A 25408-nucleotide genomic window follows, 5' to 3' on the forward strand; every position below is an offset into this window, starting at 1 on the left:
TAAATGTAAGGTTATGTATCTGGGTAGTAATAATCCCCGTGCATCATATGTCCTAGGGCAGGCATCCTCAAACTGCGGCCCTCCAGCTGTTGCAAAACTACAACTCCCAGCATGCCCGAAAACAGCCTACAGGTATCAGCCTACAGCAGGGCATTGTGGGAGTTGTAGTTTTACAACAGCTGGAGGGCCGCAGTTTGAGGATGCCTGTCCTAGGTGATGTAACACTGGGAGAGTCACCAAAGAAGGATTAGGGTGTCCTTGTAGATCATAGATTAAATAACAGCAAACACTGTCAATCAGCTGCTTCTAAGGCCACCAGGATATTTTTCCTCAGTCTCAGTGCATAGTTACAACTTACTAGTATACTTCATTTAGCGGTTCTGTTCTTTTTCCTGCATACATTGTGTCCAAAGATCATTTGTTGTAGTCCCTAAAGTTGTCATCCACTGCATGCTGCCAACTGAATTTCTTCTCCATCTCCAAGGACTCTGTAGCCGATTGTTAAACTCCTGTGGGCAGCTCTAGCCTGGATCACCCGTACCCGCGGTGGTCACATGGTATACCTAAGAAAACGGAACACATGGACTTGCTTCCTCACTAGTCTACTGCAGATGGATGGAACACCGGAACATACAATCTCCATGGTGAGATGGTGGTGGTCTGCTTCATGACTACAACCCCAGTGCTGCATTTTCCATCCATTGCACATCTTCACGGGTTAGCAGCAACTATCATGCATTGGGGGATTTAGGAATATTAAAAGGGTTGTATGTTTCTTGAAAGAAAAAAACATTCATACTTGGGACTGGTGTCCCTACGATGGCACAGACAATGCTGTTTAGATAATGTATCGCATCTAACATTGTGCAATTCAGAGAAATAATGACATCTTTTTTTATATTCTATTTTTTTATTCTTTGGATTTTTCACTTCTTTTAGAACTCAATGGTACTATTCAGACTACATTCCACAAAGTCTGGACACAACATTGAAGACACAGGCATTGGTACGTTGTAAAGAGATGACTGATGAAGTCCATATACCTATGAGCAATTACTACGACAGGCTTGTAATAACAGGGACCTTTTATGCTCACACGTCTTCTAATTGTAATTTCACAGTTCATGACTGTAAGCTTTTAATTGCTAGAATATTCTGCTAATATGATTTCTAATATGCAGGATTTGTGTCTACAGCAGCAGGGGCAAAGCTGGTCATTTCTAGGCACACAGGAACGGTCTGAAGTGCATGAGGGAAAAAGCATCCCTGCAGATGTGTACTCAAGGAGACCACCGAAGGTGTGGTAGATCACTAAAATCAACGCCCAAGCTGAATATTCCCAGAATACTAATATTTCTCCTCAACGGACTCTGTATCTCCAAGACAGGGCTGTACAACCAGTATTGCTCGAAGAGTTCCTGCTTCTCTCATTAAAACCTAGGCCTCGCTGAGCACTGGCCGGGGTGAGCTTCTCACCCAGGCACACTGACTGCCCGCTGGACATGTGGTGGACATAAGTCAACCTAATGGAGTGCAAGGGAGGGAGGCTACAGCATCATGGAATCTGCTCTAATCCTTCATACACCCCAGGGGCGGACTGGACATAGACCCTACAGGAAAATTTCCCAGTAGGCCGATGCGCTATGGGTATATTAACTCCTTCTTCCAGGGGTCGAGTGGAGGGGGAACGCATGGGAACGGCGTTCCTGCACTATTTTCATGGCAGGAACGCCGTTCCCCTTTCAGCCTCAAGTCAGGAGAACACGGCTGAATCAGATTCACAGGGGGAGACGGAGCGCACTGTGCAGGGCAGGCTAAGGGAGGAGGGGCGGCTTCAGTTGAGAGGAAGCTGTCTGTGCCGCTGCCTGCGACTCCTCTCATGGCGCCCCGCCCCCTAATGACATCATCTCCTTCACTACGAGATCATTCATTTAGAATGTCTTTTAGAAAAGTTTGTCCTAGGATTCGAACTCACGACCTCTACACAGCAGAGGAAGGCATTTAACCTCACAGCCATGAAAGCTGTCTAGGTAGTTGCTTAAAAAAAAAAAAAAAAATAAGACTTCTACTTATACCTAGTGTACTGATACCTAGTGTACAACCATACACATGACAGCTGCCCACTGTGTATGGATGTAGCAGAGCTGGGTGTGTTGGGGCAGCTGTCATGTGTATGGTTGTACACTAGGTATCAGTACACTAGGCATAAGTAGAAGTCTTATTTTTTTTTTTTTAAACAGCTACCTAGATAGCTTTTATGGCTGTGAGGGTAAATGCCTTGCCTCTGATGTGTAGAGGTCATGAGTTCAAATCCCAAGACAAACTTTTCTAAAAGTGTTTTTTTTTTTTTTATAAGACTTCTACTGATACCTAGTTTACTGATACCTAGTGTACAACCATACACATGACAGCTGCCCACTGTGTATGGATGTAGCAGAGCTGGGTGTGTTGGGGCAGCTGTCATGTGTATGGTTGTACACTAGGTATCAGTACACTAGGTATAAGTAGAAGTCTTAGTTTTTTTTTTTTAAGCAGCTACCTAGACAGCTTTTATGGCTGTGAGGGTAAATGCCTTGCCTCTGATGTGTAGAGGTCATGAGTTCGAATCCCAAGACAAACTTTTCTAAAAGTGTTTTTTTTTTATAAGACTTCTACTGATACCTAGTTTACTGATACCTAGTGTACAACCATACACATGACAGCTGCCCACTGTGTATGGATGTAGCAGAGCTGGGTGTGTTGGGGCAGCTGTCATGTGTATGGTTGTACACTAGGTATCAGTACACTAGGTATAAGTAGAAGTCTTAGTTTTTTTTTTTTTAAGCAACTACCTCAATAGCTTTTATGGCTGTGAGGGTAAATGCCTTGCCTGTAATGTGTAGAGGTCATGAGTTCGAATCCCAGGACAAACTTTTCTAAAAGTGTTTTTTTTTTCTTTTTCTGATACTTCTACTGATACCTAGTGTACTGATACCTAGTGTACAACCATACACATGACAGCTGCCCCAACACACCCAGCTCTGCTACATCCATACACAGTGGGCAAAGTTACCTACAGTAGAAGTCTTATATTTTTTTTTTTTTTAGGTAACAAGCTAGACAGCTTTCATAGCTGTGAGGGCATATGCCTGGCTTCTCCTGTGTAGAGGTCATGAGATCGAATCCCAGGACAAACTTTTCTAAAAGTGTTATTTTTTTTATTTATTTTTTTAGTCCGCAGCGGCACAAATTACAGCATGCTAGATTTTCTGTGCTTTTTTATTTTTTGGAGGGGGGGGGGGGGGGGGGGGGGTTGCAGTGGATCTTGGGTGAGTTCCCACACTTTTTTTCCCAGGACTTGACCCCTGCCTTCTTCCCTTATTCTGAATGCAGCTATCCAGTGCTTCCATGGTTACCACATGTATTTGGTGCTTTAATTTTAACCCCATCCTCATATGCCCAGCAAGCAGCCACCCAGTAATCACTTTCTTAACCCCCCTTCCCCCTCCTATTTTTCTTTTCCCTGTATACTCAGTATAAGATGTTAAAGGGATTCTGTCAGCAAGATTTTCGATATGGAGCTGTTCATATCATCCTATCAGTCTCCATTATCTAATAAAAAATATACTAGTTTTACCCCCACCTGTCCTTTAATTTTTTATAAAAATCGGTTTTATTAATATGCTAATTACCTTACTAACATGCCCAAGGGGCTGTCCCTCTGGCCGTTTGTGCCCAGCCGCACCCCTTATCTCGTAGCCCAGCGCCGCCCCACTGCTAATTATGCACTACTCTCATCGCCGATGGTGCGCTGTAATCTCGCACATGCGCCCTAAATCCACTGGTCAGCGCCCGCGAGCGAAGTGCGCAGACAGCTGGTGCATGCACGCTTCGTTCGCTGAGGCTGCTGCCAGGACACCGCGCGGGCGCTGACCAGTGGATTTAGGGCGCATGCGCAAGATTATGGCTCACCATCGGCGATAAGAGTAGTGCATAATTAGCAGTGGGGCGGCGCTGGGCTACGAGATAAGGGGTGCGGCTGGGCACAAACGGCCAGAGGGACAGCCCCTTGGGCATGTTAGTAAGGTAATTAGCATATTAATAAAACCGATTTTTATAAAAAATTAAAGGACAGGTGGGGGTAAAACTAGTATATTTTTAATTAGACTGAGAGGATGAGAGGATGATATGAACAGCTCCATATCTTGCTGACAGAATCCCTTTAACTTCCTCACTAGGATATGCCATCACTTTAAGATCCTGGAGGGTCTGACCTCTGAGACCCCAGGCGATCCTGAAATCACAAATATGTTGTTTTTCTTTAGAAGGATACAGCACGTTTGACCAGCTCTTGCTGAGTTTTGCTATGGGGTTTTATCATTTTTGTGAATGCCACTGACCCCAGGATTGGGCTTTGATTTGTGACACAGGCATCGTCTACCGGATATAGAATACAAAAAAATATATAATTGATGTTTTTTCAGTGCAGTACACATCACATTCAGGATTCTGAGATACAAGCAGCATGCACAAAGCAAAGCACAATGTAACAGAATAAATCATTAGCCCAATCTCAGTGCATTAAATATGCAGCATTCCAAGGTTCATCATCAGCAAATAAAGGAGAGAACACAACCAAGTAAATAATTAGGGATGTTCTGGTGCTCCATACTGATATGGCGCACTATACGGAAACAGTGTACTAAGTAGGTGGGGTGCAGGTTGGGTTGGAACCATTAGAGGAACCTCAGTCAGACCTGTCACCAATGGTCATGATATATTATGTAGACAGACACTGTATAAGGCCTCCTGCACACGAACGTGTGCGCTCCGTGGCCGTATTGCAGATCCGCAATACACGGGCGCCGCTCCGTGTGCATTTCGCATCACGGATGCAGACCCATTCACTTCAATGGGTCCGCAAATCCGGAGATGCGGAACGGAATCTTGGAATGGAACCCTACGGAGTGCTTCCGAGGGGTTTCATCCCGTATTTCCGTTCCCCAAAAAGATAGAACACGTCCTATCTTTTTGCGGAATGGCCGGATCGCGGACCCATTAAAGTCAATGGGTTCGCAATCCGCTGCGGCTGCCCCACGGTGTTCGTGCATTGCGACCACGGGGCGCACACGTTCGTGTGCAGGAGGCCTGAGGAAAAGCTGTGCAACTTTCTGGCATGTTCTTGGTTTAACCCCTTCCCCCCTTAGGCCTCTTTCACACGGGTGTTGCGGGAAAAGGTGCGGGTGCATTGTAATGCATTTTGCACTCGTGTGAGAAAAATCGCGCATGTTTGGTACCCAAACCCGAACTTCTTCACAGAAGTTCAGGCTTGGGATCGGTGTTCTGTAGATTGTATTATTTTCCCTTATAACATGGTTATAAGGGAAAATAATAGCATTCTGAATACAGAATGCATAGCAAAATAGCGCTGGAGGGGTTAAAAAAATAATAATAATAATTTAACTCACCTTAGTCCACTTGATCGCGCAGCCGGCATCTCTTCTGTCTCCTTTGCTGATTGCAGGAACAGGACCTGTGGTGACGTCACTCCGGTCATCACATGATCCATCACCATGGTAAAAGATCATGTGATGGATCATGTGATGACCGGAGTGACGTCACCACAGGTCCTGTTCCTGCAATCAGCAAAGAAGGAGACAGAAGAGAAGCCGGGCTGTGCGATCAAGTGTTCTAAGGTGAGTTAAATTATTTTGATTTTTTTTTTAACCCCTCCAGTGCTATTTTACTATGCATTCTGTATTCAGAATGCTATTATTTTCCCTTATAAACATGTTATAAGGGAAAATAATAATGATCGGGTCCCCATCCCGATCGTCTCCTAGCAACCGTGCGTGAAAATCGCACCGCATCCGCACTTGCTTGCCGGATGCTTGCGATTTTCACACAACCCCATTCATTTCTGTGGGGCCTGCGTTACGTGAAAAACGCACAAAATAGAGCATGCTGCGATTTTCACGCAACGCACAAGTGATGCGTGAAAATCACCGCTCACGTGAACAGCCCCATAGAAATGAATGGGTCGGGATTCAGTGCGGGTGCAATGCGTTCAACTCATGCATCGCATCCGCGCGGAATACTCGCCCGTGTGAAAGGGGCCTAATGCATCTTGGGGCCTAATGACCAATCTTTTTTTCATTTGTTCATCATCACATTCCAACAGCTATAACTTTTTTTATTTTTCTATCGATGCAGCCGTAGGGGGGCTTGTTTTTTGCTGCACAAGCTGTAGTTTTTAAGGCCACCATTTTGGGGTACACATAATCAATGAATTTTTATTAATTCTTTCTGGGTAGGAATGAAAAAAACATCAATCTTGCTATTGCCTTTTCACATGACAACTTAAAGGGGTTATCCTGGGACTATTGTAAAAAAATGAAAATCAGACATCATACATGTCAATCTCTTCATAACAAAGCTAGAACCAGCCCTGTACCTCACATGGATCCAGAGATCTCATCATTCATTGCTCTGCTAGATTTATAATAAGCTAAAAAGCTCAAGGGGCGTGTCTTTTCTGGGGCGTGTTCATGCTCTCCCTATCACAGCTCAGGAGGCAGTTGAAGGATGAAACTGAGCATGTGCGGCCATCTCAGTGAGCTGGTCAAAGAAATAAGGAAAGAAACAAACAGCAGGTGGCGCTATCATGATACATTGTATTGAATAACTCTGTGGCTATGCAAATTTTTTAATTACATGCAATTGAAAATAAATTCAGATCCAGATGCTGGTTTGAAAAATGTACAATATTTTTCGTGGGACAGAATTTTTAATTCTCTGGGTTAGGGTACTTTCACACTAGCATTTTTCTTTTCCGGCATAGAGTTCCGTCCTAGGGGCTCTATACCGGAAAAGAACTGATCAGTTTTATCCCCATGCATTCTGAATGGAGAGTAATCCGTTCAGGTTGCATCATGATGTCTTCAGTTCAGTCTTTTTGACTGTTCGGGACGGACATAATTCCGAAGCATGCTGTGGTTTTATCTCTGGCCAAAAAACTGAACACTTGCCTGAATGCCAGATCCGGCATTTTTTTTCCATAGGAATGTATTAGTGCGCAGAAATTGATGCGTTTGTCCGTATGACAAACGGATCCGTTCTTGCAATGCATTTATGAGACGGATCCGCATCTGGATCCGTCTACAAATGCTGTCCATTTGCATGCAGATTGCCGGATCTGGCAGGCAGTTTCAGCGACAGGACTGCTTGCCGGATCACTCTGCCGCAAGTATGAAAATACCCTCAGTATGATCACGGCAATACCAAATATGTATATATAGTTTTTTTTTTTTATGTTTTACTACTCTTGTACAATAAAAGCCTTGTTTTTTTAATTCTAGTTAAAGGGAACCCGTCACCGGGATTTTGTGTATAGAGCTGAGGACATGGGTTGCTAGATGGCCGCTAGCACATCCGCAATACCCAGTCCCCATAGCTCTGTGTGCTTTTATTGTGTAAAAAAAACGATTTGATACATATGCAAATTAACCTGAGATGAGTCAGAGCTTGAAAATATGACTCTTCTCTGGTCACACAAGTAAGATATGACTCTTATGTTAATTTGCATAAAAGGCGGGAAGTACAAAAATGCATAATACTTATTGAATTCGTCTGCAAATGAAATTAAAAGTGTAATTTATATGTTTACCCTGGGTTCACACCTGAGCGTTCGCGATGGAGCGCTCTGTATGCGCGATTGTACCGGCGTTTACAATCGCGCATACAGAGACAAGCGAACGCCCATTGTCGCGCGTTTCCAAAAGTCTATGTACGGGAACGCGCGACAAAACGCCCCAAAGAAGCTCAAGAACTTTTTTGAGCGTAGGGCGTTTTACAGCGCGTTCAAACGCGCTGTAAAACGCTCAAGTGTGAACCAGGGCCATAGGGAAGCATTGGTTTTCATGTGTTGAGCGTTTTACAGCGCGTTTGAACGCGCTGTAAAACGCTCAGGTGTGAACCCAGCGTTAGGGTAACACAATGAACATTTAGAAACGCTCAGTGAGGGTAGCATAGTAGAGGTGACAGGTTCCCTTTAAATGTATACAAGCTTTCCGTTTAGAAAGCTGCACATGGTAGGACAGATTCTCAGCCTTAGAGCTCATTCATACAACCGTACCATGTTTTGCGGTCAGCAAATTGCGGATCCGCAAAACACGGATGCCGCCCGTGTGCCTTCTGCAATTTGCAGAACGGAACAGACGGCCCATTACAGAAATGCCTATTCTTGTCCGCAAAACGAACAAGAATAGGACATGATCTATAATTTTTGCGGGGCCACGGAACAGAGCAACGGATGCGGACAGCACACGGAGTGCTGTCCACATCTTTTGCGGCCCCATTGAAGTGAATGGGTCCGCACTCAAGCTGCAAAAAATGCGGCTCGGATGCGGAAACAAACCACGGTTATGTGAATGAGCCCTTATGATGTAAATGAAAATGTTTTCCATTACCAGACTAGATTATTAAATGGGATGCTATAAAAGAAGGAACAACAAAATACACAAATGGACTTTTTTTTTTTAATAATCTCGGACAGCCCTATTATGCAGACACATTGGATCATGGACTCCTGTGCTGATGTGCACAGGCCAGGGCAGAGGTAGGACATAAAGCAACGTCTATGCCACCTAACATGGAAATCTCTAGTAGCGGACGTGAGGCAGGACACCAGATCCAACAGCAGCCATGGAAACATTGTCATCAGGGATGGTACGTAACAAGAGCACTGTAAGTGAGCACGGTGTCCTGGATGTCATATAATAGCTGCCAAGTGCCCCTGCTAAGCAGCCTGTGCAGAAAGAAAGCCAAGTAATGTGTCTTTTCATGGCTGCTTATGAGACGGTATTAGGAACACATCATCAGTTCCCACATACACCAGCCCTTTGTCACTGATTTACAATGTAACCTTTTCCTGCTTCCAGTATTGTCGTACGGTGCTGATTATGAAGAAAGTAATTAGATGTGTCACCTCTGTCCTGGAGTCTTCAGTTAATAGATAAACCCTTATGTGTAAGTCATATATGGTATATATGCTTTAGGCTACCTTCACATCAGTGTTTTCCTTTCCGCTATTAAGATCAGTCATAGGATCTCAATACCGAAGGAAAACGCTTCAGTTTTGTCCCTATTAATTGACTATGGGGACAAAACTGAATCCATTCTGTTCTGTTTGGTTGCGTTCCCATCACAGACCGGCATGGGATGCAGAGCAAGACGGATCCGGCATGAAGCATAATGTAAGTCAATGATTCTGAATCCGTTTTCTCTGACACAAAAGAAAACGGATCCGTCCCCCATTGACATACAATGGTTTTAGAGACGGATCCATCATGGTTATTTTATGGTTCAATCTCTTTTTATTGATGCATTTTGACAGTAAAGCAATACAAGCATTTGTATGTCCTGATCTGTCCAGGTGTAGCGAACATCCGAGACATTGAAGAAACACACTTAACATATTCTAAAATAATGTAACAAAATATAGTGTAGAACAGTGTAGGCATATACTAGAGTGATAGCACCAAAATACAATGTTATTCAATCTCGTAGAATACTGTAAACGTCGTTGGGGTTAAGTTTGAACTAATACGTATGGGGGGGGGGGGGGAGACAGATACATAAGGTAGGGATGAAAGAAAAGGAGTCAGAGCCAACTATATGTTTTGTAAGAAATTTTCGTTAACTATTGGGTTGTGTTGAAATGCCATTGGTCAGCCAAACCGAGAGTTGAGAGTGTTGTGGAAATATTAATAGTTGAAATCCGCTGTCATCAAAGTTTGTGCAAGGAAAGGCAAATCCCTATTCCCTCAACCGCAGTCAGAGTCAGACACAGGTGTTACCATCTTGAATTCTTCTGAGCAACTCCTCCTTCCCCCTGCCCTGTCTGTTTATTTTATTTACTCACAAAAGGTGTAAAAGGGGCTGGCCCATAACAAGGATACAGGAAGTGATGACACAGGAAGTGAGACTTGTCAAAGGACAGGGGAGGGCATCCACGTGGCTGGACAGTGCAATGCACACACCCCATCGCTGTATAAGGAAGGATGAGTCATGTCCATCGTCTGATCAGCCAGGTGGCCGCCCACCCCCTATCACTGTCAGCATGGACCTCATTCAATACTGCTCAAAGTAACCAGTATCTAGTGAAGATCATTCTACTGGTTCTTATAGGTTTGAGACTATCTGCCAGACATTGCTACGGCTATTGTCAGTATACGGTACGAGTATACCGACAAGGCAGATATGGATGTCTTAAAAGCAGATATGTATCCAGAAAGGGATAGCGAAGCCGCAGCAGAGGAATAATATGTATCTCTCGTTATGCAGACTTCATGTCACCGCCAGATATCTGAGTTCTGACAGACGTTCTTCAGTACCTCCTGCATGATGTTCTTTTGTTTTGGTTTCGCTTTGACATCTCTTCTCCCTCTAGCTGTCATCTATTAGCAGTGATTGCCTCCCTTTATATCCCCTCCCATACTGCTTCACTTTGCGGTTTATACTACTTCCTGGATTGTGCTCATTGCTAGAAGTTAGCTACTGCTGGTTTCTTAGATAAGTCTATCCCTTTATTTGTGTTTTCCTGTTGGCTTGATTCTAGATGAATCACAGAAAAAATGCACCAAACGGATATGCCACTGACTATACTGGCTAGTCATAAATGCAGATATTAAAAGCTGAGACTTTTGCCAATATATTCCTGTCAGGAAAATATCGGAACCCATTATGCACCACGTCACGGTCACTCAGCATGGCAAGGGGTCCTACCACTAAGCTCCCTATGGTGTGAACAAGGTCTGAAGGTGATGAAATCCAGCTCACAGCCAAGCTTCCACACAACTGCATAGCAGGACAACTAATGCAATGTGAACAAAGCAAGACTGTGAGCCACACCCATATCAGACCATGTGATGGAGGTTACCAGGTGCAAAAGAGAGTGTTTAAATGCCAGGTAAAGGCACATACACTACATATAAAACAAGACACAAACACAGAAATATAGTGGCAAATATGGGGGAGCTGCTCAACCCCTAACACTGTAGCGTGTTTTTCATTGGGGGAGCAGCCCCACCGCATGTGGACCGCAGCAAACGACTATCCCCAGCAAAAAAATGCATACGGTGGAGGATGTCGGCGCGGTCCACATGCACCACAAAGGCATCCTACACAAAACGGAGCATTGTGCGGATGAAAATATAATCATATAAATCACAGAAAAAATGCTGTTTGCTGCGGTCCACATGCGATTTTCATCCGCACAATGCTCCGTTTTGTGTAGGATGCCTTTGTGGTGCATGTGGACCGCGCCGACATCCTCCACCGTATGCATTTTTTTGCTCCCAAATCCGACACAGGGAGACAGATGACAATCTATAAAAACACACACACATCCTAAGATAAAATGTCCGCATAATAAAATTTCTACAACGAGAGGAATTACGGAACTGAAGCCATAGTTCCCACACTTTCATGAAGGCAGGCAATGTGCCCCTATCTTCAGCTCCCAGCTCCTCCATGCGGGTCAAAACATCAAGAGCAGTTACCCAGGCCAATTTCTGAAGACTCTCGGTCGACCCCCACCTGCGAGGTATTATTTGCCTCATTGCCAAAACAAAAAATCTTAGAGGACCCTTCTTAACCTGTTGTATCCTGCCCGGAAAGACAGATAACAGGGCTATTGTGGGCGAGAAAGGTATGTTACACCGGTACAGAGAGTTGTATAGGGTGAACACTTCTTGCCACAGGGGTGCAACTCCTGGACAATCCCACCATATAAGAAGCATTGTACACACACCTGTCAAACATCGCCAACAGGTATCAGAAACAAGAGGGTAAAATTGGTGTAATTTTACCGGAGTCCTATACCACCTCGTTAGTATCTTGTAATTAAGTTCTTGCAATCTACATGACGTTGATGATTTATGTGTAAATAGTAGGGATTTTTTCCGCTGTTCTACTGTGACACTGATCCCTATCTCTTCTTCCCAGACATGAATAAATCTATATACTGATGGTGTCTCGGTATCCCCGTCCCCAATTCTCCCGGTGCCCAACATGTTATATATGAGAGATATGGCATGACCTGGGGCCGAATCCACCACACATAGTTTTAAAAAATCTGGTAAAGGGGTACATAGCTGCAATCTAGGCGCCAGAGACTTGAGAAAATTACGTAATTGAAAATAGAGAAACCAGCGTCCAGGAGAATGTGGTATAAGATGGGATAACTCGTTGAGTGTGAGCAGGCCATTAGTGTTGAATATGTCTCTAATCTTAATTGAACTCTTGTTCTGTGGTCCAAGGCTCAGAAGGGATTTGAGACCTGGGGGCAGGTCTGGGTGTCCTGACAAAACAGTGAGGGGTCCCGATGTCTTGACCAGACCAAGTTTGGATGCAAATCCGCTCCAAATTTTCGCCAAGGAGAGAAGAAGTGGGGAGACTTGAGGTTTAGGTAATTAGGTCTGGATCTTCAATGGAAGCCAAAAAATGCCCAGAGGCAAGTGTGGAGCTTTTTCATGTTCTATCTCCACCCACAATTTCGAGTAACGATTATGTTGGAGGTCAAGAACGCAGTTCGCGATTGCTGCCTTGTAATATTAGAAAATTGGGTAGACCTGCTCCGCCAGTGAACTTTGATTGTGTTAACAGGCTATAACTTAGGCTACTTTCACACTAGCGTTCGGGGCTCTGCTTGTGAGTTCCGTTTAAAGGCTCTCACAAGCGGCCCCAAACGCATCCGTACTGCGCTAATGCATTCTGAGTGGATGCGGATCCGCTCAGAATGCATCAGCCTGGCACCGTCTGTCCTCCGCTCCGCCTGGCCTTGCGGAGGCAAACGGATCCGTCCAGACTTACAGTGTAAGTCAATGGGGACGGATCCGTTTGAAGTTGACACAATATGGCTCAATTTTCAAACGGATCCGTCCCCCATTGACTTTCAATGTAAAGTCTGGACGGATCCGTCTGAGCAACTTTCACACTTAGAATTTTTTCTAAACTATAATGCAGACGGATCCGTTCTGAACGGATCCCATCGTCTGCATTATAGGAGCGGATCCGTCTGTGCAGACACCAGACGGATGCTCTCTGAACGCAAGTGTGAAAGTAGCCTTAGTCTGGCTCTCGTTCCCCCCTATATTAAATGTGAGGCAAGTCTCCTGAGACGGGTAAACAACATTTGTGGGATCTGACATGGTATAGTCTAAAATAAATATAATCTTGGTAAAATGTCCATCTTAAGGTCATTGATTTTGCCAAACCAGGAGATCTGAAGAGAGGACCATTTCTGGAGGCTCACCTCCAATAGACCTGATCATGGGTGTGTAGTTAAGCCTAAATAAGTGAGAAGGATCTGCTGACACATGAACTTCCAGGTGTTTAATGGATTGTGAGGCCCACTGGAAGGAGAAGGCTTCTTTAAGTTGAGTAACTTCTCGCTGTGGGAGGGTGATGTTTGGTGTTTCTGATTTCTGAATATTCACCTTGAAGTTGCTAAGACGGCCAAAGGCCTCAAATTCTCTAAGGACCGAGGGTAACCCCAATCTGGGCGAGGTTAGGTATAGGGGGAGATTGTCAGAGTGATATGCCTATTTGTAGTCCTTTAATGGACTGATTAGCTCTTAGAGCGTTCGCCAGGGATCCATAACTAAGATATAGAGGAATGGAGAGATGGGGCATCCCTGATGAGTCCCATTTCGTATGTGGAAGGCATCATAGAGCGTGCTGTTGACTCGCATGTGGGCTGATGGAGATAAGTAGAGTGCCAGGATCCTGTTTAACATTCTGTCTCCTAGTCCGATATGGGCTAGCGTCTCTTCTAAGAAGTCCCAGCTAAATCTGTCGAATGCCTTCTCAGCATCAACTGTGAGTAGGCATAAAGGGGGTTTTAGCATTTTCGCTCTAGCTATTAAGCCTATGGGTTTTAGTGTATTATCCCGGGCATCTCTACCCGGGACAAAGGCATCTGTGGATGCACCCAGGAATATGTGAGTGTAATCTCAGGGCAAGGAGTTTAGCGTATATCTTTAAATATACATTAAGTAAAGAAATAGGTCGATAGTTGGCGCATAAAGAGGTGTCTTTGCCCGGTTTGGGGATTACTGTGATGTGAGCTTTTAAGGTTTGATATAGAAAAAGGAATTATTCCTACTGTTAATTCAGTTTCCACTAATATTTCATGACGGCACCAAAATGGAGGTTGCTCCCCTTGTCGCTCTAGGGACAGGAAACAGACAGGGTTAAAAGGGCCCCTCCCCTTACACATCCGAGTGCTTTTTCAAATTACTACCAGGATGTGAGTTAACAAACCCAACACCCAAATTATAGGGAGGGAGTTACGGTGGTGCCGTCATGAAGGATTAGTGGAAACCGAATTAACAGTAGGAATAATTCCCTTTTCCACAGCATCCCCCTTCTTGACGGCACCAAAATGGAGCCATACCAGATAAGTAGCTCTAGGGAGGGACCACAGCCTGAAGGACCTTTCGTCCAAAGGAACTGTCCTTGTTGGCCAACACGTCCAGTCTGTAATGACGGGTGAATGTTTGAAGGCTTGACCATGTAGCCGCCCTGCAGATTCGATCTGGAGAAGCGTCTGTTCTCTCGGCCCAGGAAGAGACTGCTCTTGTGGAGTGTGCTTTTATTGCAAGAGAACAATTCTTCCCTTCTGCCTTGTAAGCCTGTATGATGGCTGACTTGATCCACCTACCAACCGTGTCCTTTGAGGCCTTCCTACCCCCATACTGAACAAAAAGGTTTTTATCTAACCTCCACTCAGCCGTAGCTTCTAGATACCTGAGAACTGTTCTCCTAACATCGAGAGTGTGAAACACCTGTTCTCTCTTATTTTTGGGGTTCTGGCAAAAAGAAGGTAAAATAATATCTTGGCTTTTATGAAAATAAGAAGACACCTTAGGGAGAAAATCTGGATGTGTCTGAGAATAATCTTCTCATCTGAGACCCTAAAAAAAGGTTCTCTAATAGAAAGGACTTGGATTTTCCCTATTCTGCGGGCTACAGAAACTGCAACTAAAAAAGCCGCTTTCCATGAAAGAAATTTAATTTCTGCCGCCGAAACAGGCTCAAAGGGACTTCTTGTTAGTCCTGCCAGCACTAAGTTGAGATCCCAACTGGGCACAGAGGGCCTAGACCTAGGCTTAATAACACTGACACCTTTGACGAACCTCTTCTCTAGCTTATCCTCAGCTAGAGACACCCTAAGGAAGCTTGACAGAGCCGACACCTGTACCTTGATGGTGTTATAACTAAGACCCTTATGCAGACCTTCCTGCAAGAAGTCCAAGATTAAGGGGATACTAGGGTTGTCTATGTCAAAGGGTCCAGCAGCCAGGAATTAAACCTACGCCAGGTCCTAGGATAGACAGAAACTGTAGAAGGTCTTCTCCCTGACTGGATGAGTAAAGAACTAACTGTTATTATTCCTTGGTACACCGTCGCCCTCACAAGTTATCCCCCTGCGGTCCCGGCTCGCTGCAACCAGACAACCACTGGAATCCACCTGAAATAAAGAACATTGGTGATGTTACATCTATAACATAAAGGCAGCAGTTGATGTTACGTCTACAACACGTGACCACGACAGCTGATCATTGGCCCAGTGGGGTGCAATGCTGAGGCCAGTGATTGGTTGCAGTGGTTGTGTGATGTGAAATCACCGCTGGGGCCCTCCCAGGGAAAAGGGAACGGGAGCACAAGATGTAAGTACTTGCCTGTTCTTTATTTTAGGCAGATCCTAAGGGCTAGTTACTTCCTGACAATTCCACCCCAATATTGACTGACATCAACATCCTGTTGGTGCCACGGGAGGACAGCAGCCGTCATGTTGTAAGATAAAAATCTGTTGAAGAAACGCCGAGGCCAGTTAGCAGGAAATATCACCATTTAATTCAGTATTTTCCATCTGCTTTCATTTAGATACAGAACTGCTAATGGCCAGCAGGTAGCGGTTTATACTGATCCACAGCAAGATAAATGCTCCAGATCTCTAGGCACATTTATTGTAGCTGAACTTTATCATCTCCATCCATTACTTGTTTCTGTGTGGAAACACTGAACCTGACAGCTGGGTTTATGTGGTTAAGGTGCACAGTGTCATCAGGAGATCAGCAGCAGCATCAACCTCAGCAGCAGCTCAACCAATCAATAGTGGTGCTCGCAGCGCAAGGCCTCGTGCCCATAAGCGTATTTTGTGTCCGCATCCTATTCGCATTTTTTGTGGATCGGATGCAGACCCATTAATTTCTATGGGGCTGTATGTCTGTTTTGCGACTCCACAAAAAATATGTGTCCTATTCTTGTCTGTATTGCGAACTTGTAGTGGTGGTGCAGTGTTATTACAAGTGCTGGTCCCATTCAAGTGAATGGGATGGGCACCTGTAAGTACTGAGTAGCACTGGGACGATGCACAGTGTAATCTTAACCCCTTCAGGACCCTGCAATTTTTCACCTGTCCCGTAAATCCCGCACTTGCGCCGTCCCGTTTAGTATTCGGCGCAGTGAGGAAGCCGGCAGCAAGAGCTCGTCCTTCACTCACTGCACCGAATACTTAACGGGACGGCGCAGGCGGGGGATTTACGGGACACCGAGGAGAACTCGGACGTCAATCAGCTGTACATGGGCGTGCCAAAGGGTGAGAAGACAGAGCCTCTAGGTGCTGCAACAATGCCCCACTAGCACCTAGAGGCTCATTAGCATATTATAAAAGTCTTTATTTTGAGGGAACGGCGGCAGGCAGGGAGTTATAAATCATACTGTTATGTAGTGCTGACATTAGCACATCGCTAATGTCAGCCAGCTACATAATGATTTTTCTCATGACAGAAACCCTTTAACCTCTTCAGGACATAGGGCGTACAGGTACGCCATTATGTCCTGGTACTTAAGGACACAGGGCGTACATGTATGCCCTGTGTATTTCTGATCACCGCCGCGCAGGCACTTCGGCTAAATGCCCGGGGGGGTCCCGTGACCCCCTCATGTCGGCGATCGCCGCAAACCGCAGGTCAATTCAGACCTGCGGTTTGCGGCTTTTATCTATTGCGGCGGTGGCGTGTGGCGGTGCCATCAAGTCCCCAGTCGGCTGTGGGGGGGACCCGATGGAATGGAAGGCAGCGCGATGTCTAAGGAAGGCATCGCGCTGCCTTCTGGTGACGAGCCTGTGAGATTCAGCCCCCTGGATCTCACAGGCCCCGGAATCTGTATGAGTAATACACAGTATTACTCATACAGCCAATGCATTCCAATACAGAAGTATTGGAATGCATTGCAAAGGATTAGACCCCCAAAAGTTCAAGTCCCAAAGTGGGACAAAAAATAAAGTGAAAATTCAAGTAAAAATAAACAAAAACGTCATTTTCCCCAAATAAAGTTTAAAAAAATTGGTAAAAAATAGGGGGGGGGGGGGAGTATACATATTAGGTTTTGCCGCGTTCGTATCGACCGGCTCTATAAACATATCACATGAAAAAGGAGTTTGTCCACCAAAATAGTGCCAATCTAACCGTCACCTCATCCCGCAAAAAATTAGCCCCTACCTGAGACAATCGCCCCCAAAAAAAAACTATGGCTCAGAATATGCAGACACTAAAACATCTTTTTTTTGTTTAAAAAATGATATTATTTATAATATTAGGTATCGCCGTGTTCGTATCGACTGGCTCTATAAAAATATCACATGACCTAACCCCTCAGATGAACACCGTAAAAAATAAAAACTGTGCTAAATAAACCATTTTTTGTCACCTTACATCACAAAAAGTGTAATAGCAAGCGATCAAAAAGTCATATGCACCCCAAAATAGTGCCAATCAAGCCGTCATCTCATCCCGCAAAAAATTAGACCCTACCTAAGATAATCGCCCAAAAACTGAAAACACTATGGCTCTCAGACTATGGAGACACTAAAACATGATTTAGTTTTTGCTTCAAAAATGATATTATTGTGTAAAACTTACATAAATAAAAAAAAGTATACATATTAGGTATCGCCGCGTCCGTATCGACCGACTCTATAAATATATCACATGACCTAACCCCTCAGATGAACACCGTAAAAAATTTTAAATAAAAACTGTGCTAAATAAACCATTTTTTGTCACCTTACATCACAAAAAGTGTAATAGCAAGCGATCAAAAAGTCACACGCACCCCAAAATAGTGCCAATAAAACCGTCATCTTATCCCGCAAAACTCAAACCCTACCCAAGGTAATCGCCTAAAAACTGAAAAAATTATGGCTCTCAGACTATGGAAACACTAAAACATGATTTTTTTGGCTTCAAAAAAGAAATCATTGTGTAAGACTTACATAAATAAATAAAAGTATACATATTAGGTATCGCCACGTCCGTGACAACCTGGTCTATAAAAATACCACATGATCTAACCTGTCAGATGAATGTTGTAAATAACAAAAAATAAAAACGGTGCCAAAACAGCTATTTCTTCTTATCTTGCCTCACAAAAAGTGTAATATAGAGCAACCAAAAATCATTGTACCCTAAACTAGTATCAAAAAAACTTCCACCCTATCCCGTAGTTTCTAAAATGGGGTCACTTTTTTGGGGTTTCTACTCTAGTGGTGCATCAGTGGGGCTTCAAATGGGACATGGTGTAAAAAAAAAACAGTCCAGCAAAACCTGCCTTCCAGAAACCGTATGGCATTGCTTTCCTTCTGCGCCCTGCCGTGTGCCCGTACAGCGGTTTACAACCACACATGGGGTGTTTCTGTAAACGACAGAATCAGGGCCATAAATATTGACTTTTGTTTGGCTGTTAACCCTTGCTTTGTAACTGGAAAAAAATTATTCAAATGGAAAATCTGCCAAAAAAGTGAAATTTTCAAATTGTATCTCTATTTTCCATTAATTCTTGTGGAACACCTAAAGGGTTAACGACATTTGTAAAATCAGTTTTGAATACCTTGAGGGGTGTTATTTCTTAGATGGGGGTCACTTTTATGGAGTTTCTACTCTAGGGGTGCATCAGGGGGGCTTCAAATGGGACATGGTGTAAAAAAAAACAGTCCAGCAAAACCTGCCTTCCAGAAACCCTATGGCATTGCTTTCCTTCTGCGCCCTGCCGTATGCCCGTACAGTGGTTTGCCACCACATATGGTTTTTTTTTGTAAACTACTGATTCAGGGCCATAAATATTGAGTCTGGTTTGGCTGTTAACCCTGGCTTTGTAACTGAAAAAAATTATTAAAATGGAAAATCTGCCAAAAAAGTAAAATTTTGAAATTATATCTCTATTTTCCAAATGTTTGTGGAACACCTAAAGGGTTAACAAAGTTTGTACAATAAGTTTTGAATACCTTGAGGGGTGTAGTTTCTAGAATAGGGTCATTTTGGAGTGGTTTCTATTATATAAGCCTCACAAAGTGACTTCAGACCTGAACTGGTCCCTAAAAATTGGGTTTTTGAAAATTTCTGAAAAATTTCAAGATTTGCTTCCAAACTTCTACGTCTTGTAACATCCCCAAAATATAAAAATATCATTCCCAAAATGATGCAAACATGAAGTAGACATATGGGGAATGTAAAGTAATAACTATGTTTGGAGGTATTACTATGTATTATAGAAGTAGAGAAATTGAAACTTGGAAATTATCATTTTTTTTTCAAATTTTTGGTAAAATTTGTATTTTCTTATAAATAAAAATGTTTTTTTTTACTTTATTTTACCAGTGTCATGAAGTACAATATGTGTCGAAAAAACAATCTCAGAATGGCCTGGATAAGTCAAAGCGTTTTAAAGTTATCAGCACTTAAAGTGACACTGGTCAGATTTTCAAAAAACTGGCCTGGTCCTTAAGGTGAAATAAGGCTGTGTCCCTAAGGGGTTAAGGACTAGGCAATTTTTTGCAAATCTGACATGTGTCACTTAATGTGGTGATAACTTTAAAACTATTTAACTTATCCAAGCCATTCTGAGATTGTTTTCTCGTCACATATTGTACTTCATGACAGTGGCAAATTTGAGTCAAAATATTTCATTTTTATTTATAATTTTTTTTACCAAATTTACCAAAACTTCGGAAAAATTCACAATTTTCAAAATTTCTCTGCTTTTTAACCACCTCAGCTCCCCTAGCTTAAACCCCCTTAATGACCAGACCACTTTTTACAATTCTGCACTACACTACTTTCACGGTTTATTGCTTGGTCATACAACTTACCACCCAAATTAATTTTACCTCCTTTTTTTCTCACTAATAGAACTTTCATTTGGTGGTATTTCATTGCTGTTGACATTTTTACTTTTTTTGATATTAATCGAAATTGACCGAAATTTTTGCAAAAAAATGACATTTTTCACTTTCTGTTGTAAAATTTTTCAAATAAAACTACATTTCTATATAAAATTTTCTCTAAATGTATTGTTCCACATGTCTTTGATAAAAAAAATGCAATAAGTGTATATTTATTGGTTTGGGTAAAAGTTATAGCGTTTACAAACTATGGTACAAAAATATCAAAAAATATCTCTGTCAAATGACAACATTGTATAAAAAAATGGGAAAAGTTGTCTTTTAGAGAGATATTTCTCTCACCCAGTAAAAATACTCCCCAAAACACATTGCGCTACTTCTCCTGAGTACGGCGATACCACATGTGTAACACTTTTTTGCAGCCAAGATGCGCAAAGGGGCCCAAATTCCAATGAGTACTTTCAGGATTTTACAGGGCATTTTTACGCATTTGGATTCCAAACTACTTCTCACGCTTAAGGGCCCCTAAAATGCCAGGGCAGTATAAATACCCCACAAGTGACCCCATTTTGGAAAGAAGACACCCCAAGGTATTCCGTGAGGGGCATGGCGAGTTCCTAGAATATATTTCTTTTTTGGCACAAGTTAGCGAAAAATGATTTTTTTAGTTTTTTCTCACAAAGTCTCCCTTTCCGCTAACTTGGGACAAAAAGTTCAATCTTTCATGGACTCAATATGCCCCTCAGCGAATACCTTGGGGTGTCTTCTTTCCAAAATGGGGTCATTTGTGGGGTGTTTGTACTGCCCTGACATTTGAGGGTCTCCACAATCATTACATGTATGGCCAGCATTAGGAGTTTCTGCTATTCTCCTTATATTGAGCATACGGGTAATGAGATTATTTTTTTTGCGCTTTTTTGCGTTTAGCCTCTGGGCTGAAAGAAAAAATGAACGGCACAGATTTCTTTATTCGCATCGATCAATGTGGATGAAAAAATCTCTGCCCAAAAATGTGCAAAAAAAAGAAAATTAGGGGAAAGGCGTCTGCCAGGACATAGGAGCTCCGCCCAACATCCAAACCCACTCAGCCCGTATGCCCTGGCAAACCCGATTTCTCCATTCACATCAATTGATGTGGATGAATAAATCATTGCCGGAATTATTATTATTATTTTTATATACAAAGTGTTTGCCAAAGCATATGAACACCGCCCCTCAGCTCATAAGCCTCGGCAAACGTATCTGTTTTACTGCAGAGGAGAAATCTCGTCTTGCAGCGCCGCATACACCAACTTTTGTGTAATCTGACAGCAGTGCAGTGCTTCTGTCAGAATGCACATCAGTGCTGCAGCTGGTCGATCGGTTGGTCCAACTAGAAGGTAAAAAAACAAAACAAAAAAAACAAAAAACGGCTGCAACGCAATAAATTTATTAACATTAACTTTATATAACATTTGAAACAGAACATTAACTTTTATAAACTTTTTTTAACTTTTGGAACATTAACTTTTTTGCTTACCTGTGATTTATTTTATTTTTTTACCTTTATAGGACAAACCTCTCCTTCCCCATGGGACAATGTGCAAAGAGCAAATCGCCCAGAGATGTGGCGAAGTACATTATGCACTTTGTCCCAGGTGAAAGGAGAGGTTTGCAGCAGCTCTGTGTGAATGGGCCCTAAAAGCCCTGTGTGCCTGTCCTGTCTAACGCAATCCCTATACTAAGTGTACCTGTGTGTGGTACTTCCGGAAACACTCTCCTAAGCATAGGGCAGGGTGGTCAGGGCAGTCAGGATAGAAATAGCGGGTGTCACGCCTTATTCCACTCCTGCTACAGACACAACATCTTTTTCGGGGTGACGCTTGGGTTGAGGTACCAGCAACGACATTGGGGAAATGTTGCTCGTGTAGACGGCTCACTACACTGGTGGTTGGGGCCACGGAACCTCCTGGATACAGGAGGTTCTCGATGATCTCTTCCTGAAATTTGAGGATGGATCGTGTTCTCCCAGCCTTACTGTAGAGAACAAAACTATTGTACATTGCCAATTGAATTAGATATACAGACACCTTCTTATACCAGCGTCTGGTCCTGCGGGTAAAGTAAATAAGGAGCCAACATCTGGTCATTGAAGTCCACCCCTCCCATGAGCAAATTATAGTTGTGGACACAGAGGGGTTTTTCAATGACACTGGTTGCTCGTTCAATTTGTATTGTCGTGTCTGCGTGAATGGAGGAGAGCATGTAAACATCACGCTTGTCTCTCCATTTCACCGCAAGCAGTTCTTCGTTACACAAGGCAGCCCTCTCCCCCCTTGCTAGATGGCTGGTAACGAGCCGTTGGGGAGCGACTAGGTTGCGCGGTGCCACAGCAGCCAATCTGTTCTAGAAACAAATGCTTGAAGAGGGGCACACTTGTGTAAAAATTGTCCACATAAAGATGGTACCCCTTGCCAAAAAGGGTGACACCAAGTCCCAGACTGTCTTCCCACTGCTCCCCAGGTAGTCAGGGCAACCGACCGGCTCCAGGGTCTGATCTTTACCCTCATAGACTCGAAATTTGTGCCTGTGGCCCTTTCACAGGGCTTATACAATTTGACCCCATACTGGGCGCGCTTGCTTGGGATGTATTGTTTGAAGCCAAGGCGCCCGGTAAAATGTATAAGGGACTCGTCTATGCAGATGTTTTGCTCCGGGGTATACAAATCTGCAAATTTGGTGTTAAGGTGGTCTATGAGGGGCCGAATTTTGTGGAGTCGGTCAAAAGCTGAGTGGCCTCTGGGACGAGAGGTGCTGTTGTCACTAAAGTGCAGGAAACGCAGGATGGTCTCAAATCGTGTCCTGGACATGGCAGCAGAGAACATGGGCATGTGATGAATTAGGTTTGTGGACCAATATGACCGCAATTCATGCTTTTTTGTCAGGCCCATGTTGAGGAGAAGGCCCAGAAAAGTTTTAAATTCGGAAACTTGGACTGGGCATAAAAGCTTCCCGGGTTGGCGGCTATAAATTGAGTGGCATACCAGTTTGTTTCTGCCACGACTAAGTCCAAGAGCTCCGCAGTCAAGAACAGCTAAAAAAAAAACCAGTGCAGATCCGATCTGAGCTGTCTCAACCCGAACTCCAGACTGGGTGGGGAAAGGGGGAACTACTGGTGCGACTGAAGTTGGGGGCTGCCAATCAGGGTTTGCCAGCACCTCAGGGACTCTACGGGCCTGTCGGGCAAACACTGCGTTTTGTGTGGAGGGCGAACTAAGGTGACACTAATACTATCATAGATCTGACTGTGATCAGTTCTGATCACTTACAGATACTATAAAAGTACCAATGCTGATTAGAGATACGCTAATCAGCGAATCAGTGACTGCGGTGCGGTGGGCTGGGCGCTAACCGAGGCTAACTACCTACTAAAGGGGCCTAAACTATCCTAAAACCTAACCGTCAATACTTGTGGGAAAAAAAAGTGACAGTTTACACTGATCACTTTTTTCCCTTTCACTAGTGATTGACAGGGGTGATCAAGGGGTTTATTGGGGTGATGGGGGGGGGGGTGATCTGGGGCTAAATGTGTAGTGTTTTGTGCACTTACAGTTTATCTGTGCTCTCTGCTGGGACCAACCGACGAAAAGGACCCAACAGAGAGCACAGAAGCCATTTAACACACTATATTTATAAATATAGTGTGTTATATGGCTTGTGATTATATTTTTAAAAAGTCACCAGCCTGCCCGCGATGATCATTGGCTGGCAGGCTGGTTACAAACTTCTCCTGCGACGATTCCCTGCCCACATTGCGCATGTGCGGGCCGGCTTGGTGCGTCATCTCGCGCCGATGCGTCAAGGAGGAATAACCCGACTGCCCGCAGGACGCAATCCTGCGTTAGGCGGTCGGGTAGAGGTTAAACAGATAGTAACGCCCCTTTCACACGGGCAACTATTCCGCGCGGATGCGATGCGTAAGTTGAACACATTGCACCTGCACTGAATCCCGACCCATTCATTTCTATGGGGCTGTTCACATGAGCGGTGATTTTCACGCATCACTTGTGCGTTGCGTGAAAATCACAGCATGCTCTATATTCTGCGTTTTTCACGTAACGCAAGCCCCATAGAAATGAAAGGGGTTGCGTGAAAATCGCAAGCATCCGCAAGCAAGTGCGGATGCGGTGCGATTTTCACGCGCGGTTGCTAGGAGACGATCGGGATGGAGACCCGATCATTATTATTTTCCCTTATAACATGGTTATAAGGGAAAATATTAGCATTCTGAATACAGAATGCATAGTAAAATAGCACTGGAAGGGTTAGAGAAAATAAAATAATAATTTAACTCACCTTAATCCACTTGCTCGCGTAGCCGGCATCTTCTTCTGTGTTCATCTTAGCTGTGTGTAGCAACAGGACCTTTGGTGACGTCACAGTCATCACATGATCCATCACATGATCCTTTACAATGGTGATGGATCATGTGATGACCGGAGTGATGTCACCACAGGTCCTGTTGCTACACAGAGCTAAGATGAAGACAGAAGGAGATGCGGCTACGCGATCAAGTGGACTAAGGTGAGTTTAATTTTTATTTTTAACCCCTCCAGCGCTTTTTTATTTAGCATTCTGTATTCAGAATGCTATTATTTTCCCTTATAACCATGTTATAAGGGAAAATAATACAATCTACAGAACACCGATGCCAAGCCTGAACTTCTGTGAAGAAGTTCAGGTTTGGGTACCAAACATGCGCGATTTTTCTCACGCGAGTGCAAACGCATTACAATGTTTTGCACATTTTCCTGCAATGCTTGTCTGAAAGAGGCCTAATACCTCCTAAATAGTTATTACTTTACATTTCCCTTATGTCTACTTCATGTTTGGATCATTTTGTAAATTACATTTTTTGGGACGTTAGGAGGCTTAGAAGTTTAGAAGCAAATCTTAAAATTTCCCAAAAACAATTTTTAAGGACCAGTTCAGGTCTGAAGTTACTTTGTGGGGCTTACATAATATAAACCACTCATAAATGGCCCTATTTTAGACAAAGCAAGGGTTAACAGCCAAACAAAACTCAATACTTATTACTCTGATTCTGTAGTTTACAGAAATACCCCATATGTGGTTGTAAACTGCTGTACGGGCACACGGCAGGGCGCAGAAGAAAAGGAGTGCCATATGGTTTTTGGAAGG

General features: G+C 43.7%; 1 long non-coding RNA gene across 1 annotated transcript; it reads left to right on the forward strand.

The window, feature by feature from the left end:
• Nucleotides 1-489: 489 nt before the first annotated feature.
• Nucleotides 490-1285, forward strand: LOC122940984. Its single transcript, XR_006390403.1, has 3 exons — nt 490-644; nt 940-1006; nt 1197-1285. It is a non-coding gene; the product is annotated as an uncharacterized LOC122940984 (long non-coding RNA).
• Nucleotides 1286-25408: the final 24123 nt, after the last annotated feature.

This window comes from Bufo gargarizans, chromosome 6, assembly GCF_014858855.1.
Source record: "Bufo gargarizans isolate SCDJY-AF-19 chromosome 6, ASM1485885v1, whole genome shotgun sequence".
NCBI lineage: Eukaryota > Metazoa > Chordata > Amphibia > Anura > Bufonidae > Bufo > Bufo gargarizans.